At 37.6% G+C, this 5,695-nt stretch overlaps 1 non-coding gene across 1 annotated transcript; it reads right to left on the bottom strand.

Annotated features, from left to right (window-relative positions):
- Positions 1-649: 649 nt before the first annotated feature.
- LOC133820228 (small nucleolar RNA R71) lies at positions 650-756 on the bottom strand. Its single transcript, XR_009886652.1, has one exon. It is a non-coding gene; the product is annotated as a small nucleolar RNA R71 (small nucleolar RNA).
- Between the last annotated feature and the right edge of the window lie 4,939 nt (positions 757-5,695).

Consider the following 5,695-nt stretch of genomic DNA (forward strand, 5'->3'; position numbering starts at 1 on the left):
TTGATTTATGATTTTGATTCAAAATTTGAAAGATGCAAATTGAATATGCTATTTTTATGATGTTGTATTGTGTTTCGGGAATTATTGGTATATGCGACGAAGTAGACAAAATGAGCTCATACCAGTAGATCTTGAAATTGAAAGAACGTGCAGACAAAACTGAAAATTAAAGAAAAGGCTGGATTTTGCCATGGTTGAGAACTTGAATAACTATGTTAACAATAATACAAATCTGGGTAATGCAGGTAGCATAGCAGCTGAGGCTGACCCGCCATTAAGAAATTTTGGAGGAAAATATTTTGAATGTTGTACTCCCTACTGTTACAAGGATACATTCAAGTTTCGTCCTCCTACTGTTGAGGCGAATAATTTTGAGATAAAACCCTCGATTATTCAGATTGTATAGAATTGTGTACAATTCGGAGGATTACCAAATGAGGATCCAAATCTCCACATTACTAATTTTTAAGAGCTATGTGCAACATTCAAAATGAATGGGGTGAGTAACGATGATGTCAAATTAAGATTATTCCCGTTTTCATTAAGAGACAGAGCTAAGAGTTGGTTGAATTCATTACAAGTTTCTATAGTCACTTGGGACTTGGCTCAGAAACTCCTTGGTAAATATTTTCCTCCTACAAAGTCAGCCCGATATAGAGGAGAGATTAATAACTTTTATCAATTAGATGGGGGGTCTTTATATGATGCTTGGGAACATTTTAAAGAGTTGCAAAGGAAGTTCCCACATCATGGAAAAGAGAAGTGGTTGCTGGTGCACGCGTTTTACAATGGTTTGGGGGGAAATACAAGGACAATTATTGATGCAGCATCGGGAGGAGCGTTTATGAGAAAAATTTCTAATGAAGCTTATGAATTACTGGAAGAGATGGCCATGAATAGCTATAATTGGCCCACTGAGTGTGGGAATAAGAAGGTGGCAGAAGTCTTAGAGGTCGATCCTATTGCTTTATTGATCGCTCAAGTGGCATCTCAAACCAAGCAATTGTAGCAGAATAACCTCGCCGCCCAAGCAATGCAAGTACAGAATGTAATGAGTTGTGAGATTTGTGGGGCTCCGCATTCTTATGAACAATGCCTCAGCACTGCTAGTTGCTCAACAGACGTGAATAATATGCCTTTGGAACAAGCACAGGCTATTGGTAACTTTCCAAGACCTGCACTCAACACCTACTCAAATACATATACTCATGCATGGAAGAATCACCCCAACGTGTCTTGGAAAAATAACCAAGTTTTACAACCACAGTATCCACCTCAACACTTACCTCACCAACCGACTTATGGACTACACTCTAGGCCTTATTATGATCCAAACCCACACCCATCTCATCCACTACCACATCCTTCCATGAACTCACCAATAACTCAACCTGACTAGTTAAATCAATTCATGACAGAGACAAGGTTTTCAATCAAGAATTTGGAGACACAAATGGGTCAATTGGCGAAACTACTTTCTAGTAGAACATAAGGGAATTCGCCTAGTTCCACAAAGGTAAATCCCAAAGAGTAATGTCAAGTTATCACTTTGAGGAGTGGGACTAAGTACGATGGGCCTACAGTGGATGATAAGAAAAGAAAAAGAAACAAGATTAACATGTCACTAGTTCAACATAAGAGGAGGTTACTGAAGACCCTCCAAAGAAAGAGAAACTGAAATACACCGAACCTACACCAAAGATTCCTTACCCTCAACGATTCCGAAAGGCCAATCTTGAAAAACAATTCTCCAAATTTCTCAAAGTATTTAAGAAACTTCACATTAACATTCCTTTTGTAGAGGCTCTTGAAAAAATATCTAGTTATGTGAAGTTTATGAAAGAGATATTGTCTAATAAGAGAAAAATGGAGGGTTATGAAACAGTGGCATTGGTAGAAGAGTGTAGTGCAATTATTCAAAAGAAACTTCCTCAAAAGTTAAGAGATTCAGGTAGCTTCAATATAACTTGCACCATTGGAAACTTTCATTGTGAGAGGGCTTTATGTGATTTGGGTGCAAGAATTAATTTAATGTTGTTATCCGTATTTAGAAGACTTGGTTTAGGGGAAGCTAGACCCACTACTATTACTATTCAATTGGTTGGCCATTCATTAACACACCCTCGAGGTATTATAGAGGATGTTCTAGTAAAGGTAGATAAATTCATCTTTCCAGCGGATTTCATCGTATTAGATATGGAGGAAGATGAGAACGTGCCTATTATATTAGGAAGACCCTTTTTAGCCACGGGACAAGCTTTGATAGATGTTTAGAAGGGTGAGTTAAGGCTCAGAGTACAAGGTGATGAAGTAGTTTTTAATGTTTCTAAAGCCTTGAAATATCCTTCAGCAAGTGACAGTTGTTTAAGTGTTAGTGTATTGGAGGAACAAGGTGAAGGGGTCAAGTCTATTGAGGATCCACTTGAGTTGAGTTTGATCCCAAGTCCAGAAAAGTGTGATGGTACTGAAGCCAGCGAATATGTTAAGTGGTTGAACTTAGCGGGGCAAGTTTATAAAAAGAAATATGAGGAATTGGGACAAGTGCCTGAAAGACCTCTTCCATCTATTGAGAAGCCACAAGTTCTTGAGTTAAAGACATTTCCCGATCACCTTAGGTATGCATATTTGGGTGAGAACAACACACTACCGGTTATTATTTCAGCTTCATTGTCGTCGATAGAAGAAGAGAAGTTACTTTGGTAGATATCAAAGGTATAAGCCCTTCAACGGTGATGCACCATATAATAATGGAGGAGGATAGTAAGCCTAGTATTGATGCTCAGAGAATGCTTAATCCTTCAATGAAAGAGGTTGTAAGGAAGGAAATCCTTAAATGTTTGGATGCAGGGGTGATTTACCCAATATCTAACAGTGCATGGGTTAGTCCTGTTCAGGTTGTCCCTAAGAAAGGTGGTGTGACGGTGGTTAAGAACGATAATAATGAACTGATTCCAACTCGTATGGTGATGGGGTGGAGAATTTGTATAGACTAATGTAAACTGAATAAGGCAACAAGGAAGGAGCATTTCACCTTGCCTTTTGTAGATCAGATGTTGGACAGATTTGCAGGCCATCCTTATTACTGTTTCTTGGATGGGTATTCGGGGTACCATCAAATCCCCATAGCACCAGAGGACTAAGAAAATACCACTTTCACGTGCCCTTATGGAACATTTGCATTTCGGAGAATGTTATTTGGGTTATGTAATGCTCCAACAACATTTCAGAGATGTATGATGTCTATCTTCTCATACATTGTGGAAAAAGGTATAGAGATCTTTATGGATGACTTTCCAGTCTTTGGGGCCTATTTTGATGGATGTTTGGCTAATTTGGAGAGGGTTTTGAAAAGATGTGAGGAGTGAAACTTAGTATTAAATTGGGAGAAATGTCATATTATGGTGACAAAAGGAATAGTCTTAGGCCACAAAATTTCACGCCATGGTATTGAGGTAGACAAGGCCAAGATATCTACAATAGAAAACTTACCTCCACCGGTGTCTGTTAAGGGTGTTCATAGTTTTTTGGGCCATGCTGGATTTTATACAAGGTTTATAAAGCATTTTTTTAAGATTTCGAAGCCATTATCCACTCTACTTATGAATGGTGTGGTGTTTGAATTGGATGTTGAATGTGTAAGGGCATTTAACATGCTGAAAGAGAAATTGGTATCTGCTCCTATTATTGTATCACCAAATTGGGAACTTCCTTTTGAATTTATGTGCGATGCGAGCGATTATGCAGTAGGAGCAGTTATGGGACAACGAGTTGACAAGGTATTCAGAACAATTTATTATGCTAGTCGAACCTTTAATGATGCTCAATTAAATTATGCAACTACTAAGAATGAATTACTTGCAATTGTCTTCACGTTCGATAAGTTAAGGCCATATTTAATTGGTAATAAGGTGATTGTCTACATAGATCATTCTGCTATTAAGTAACTTATGACCAAGAAGGATACTAATCTCTGCTTGATTCGATGGGTCCTATTATTGCAAGAGTTTGATATGGAAATTCGTGACAAAAATGGGACAGAAAATCTAGTAGCAGATCATTTATCTAGATTGGAAAAAGAAGAAGAGCCTAATGAGAAAGATGAACAAATTGATGAAAACTTTCTGGATGAACAGTTATTTTCTATTGAAAGGGAAGAAAAGTTGTGGTGGTTTGCTAATTATCTCAATTATTTGGTAGCTAAAGTTATGCCTCCAGATCTGTCAAGGCAACAACTTAAAAGTTCTATTCGGAAGTCAAGCATTATTATTACGATGAGCCCATTCTCTTTCATCATTGTGTTGATCAAGTAATTAGAAGATGCGTCCCAGAAGAGGAGATGATTTCCATTCTTACTCATTGCCACACTTTACATTGTTGCGGTCACTTTGGAGGAACAAGGAGAACAACAAAAGTTTTGCAATGTGGGTTTTATTACCCTACATTATTCAAAGATGCTAGTGCCTTGTTCAACAGTTGTGATCGGTGCCAAAGGACTGGTAACATATCAAGAAGAGATCAAATGTCGATGAGTGGAATTCTAGAAGTTGAGTTGTTTGATGTGTGGGGAATAGATTTTATGGGACCTTTCCCATCATCTTATAATGACAAGTACATTTTGCTGGCAATATATTATGTTTCTAAATGGGTGGAAGTTATGGAAACTCCTACTTTTGATGGTAAAGAGGTACTTAAATTCATTCATAAAAATATTTCTACCTGGTTTGGTACTCCAAGAGCAATTATTAGTGACAGAGGAAGTCATTTCTACAACAAGTCATCCACTACTCTAGGCACTCTTTACGGAGTTCATCATCGAAAGGCCTTGTTCTATTATCCCCTTGCAAAGGGCCAAGTAGAAGTGCCAAATCGAGAGATAAAAAGTATCATGGAGAAGACTTTAAATACATCAAGGAAGGATTGGTCAAAAAAGCTTGATGATTCACTGTGGGCATATCGCACAGCCTTCAAGACTCTGATCGGTATGTCACTGTGTCGAATGGTGTTTAAAAATGCATGTCATTTACTGATGAAACTTGAGCACAGAGCTTACTGGGCATTCAAAAAGCTTAATGTTGATCTCTTTATGGCAGGACAGAATATGATTCTAGAGTTAAATGAGCTCGATGAATTTCGAACTGAAGCCTATGAAAATGCAAAGATTTATAAATAATTTTTTAAGGAATTTCATGATAAAAGGATAATTAGGAAGGATTTCCAACTTGGAGACAAGGTGTTATTATTTAATTCTCGATTGAAGCTTTTTCTGGGAAAATTAAAGTCGAGATGGTCGGGCCATACACCGTTGTTGTCTCATTGCCAAATGGAGCGGTGAAAATTCATAGCGAGAAGACTGGACACTTTAAGATGAATGGTCAGAGATGGAAGCATTATTTGGAAGGCCCGGTGGAAAAAATGCAAGTCTGTGATGGTTTTGGAATCCCTTTGAATGGGGTATTCAGCATTCGGCTAAATGACGTTAACGATAGCGTTGTAGGAGGCATTCCTATAATTTATTTTTTCTATGTTTTTGTTTAATTCTTAATTAGTTGAAATTTTTTATTTAATTTCATTTTGGATTCGTAAGGATTTATTTATTTTTTGAGTAAATTGTATGTACAAACCATGCAATTTGTGAAAAGGTAGTTTTCAAATTAGTCTGGAGGTCAAGTCGCAACTTGAGCTTGTAAGTCGCGGC

This window comes from Humulus lupulus, chromosome 2 (genome assembly GCF_963169125.1).
Source record: "Humulus lupulus chromosome 2, drHumLupu1.1, whole genome shotgun sequence".
Classification (NCBI taxonomy): domain Eukaryota; kingdom Viridiplantae; phylum Streptophyta; class Magnoliopsida; order Rosales; family Cannabaceae; genus Humulus; species Humulus lupulus.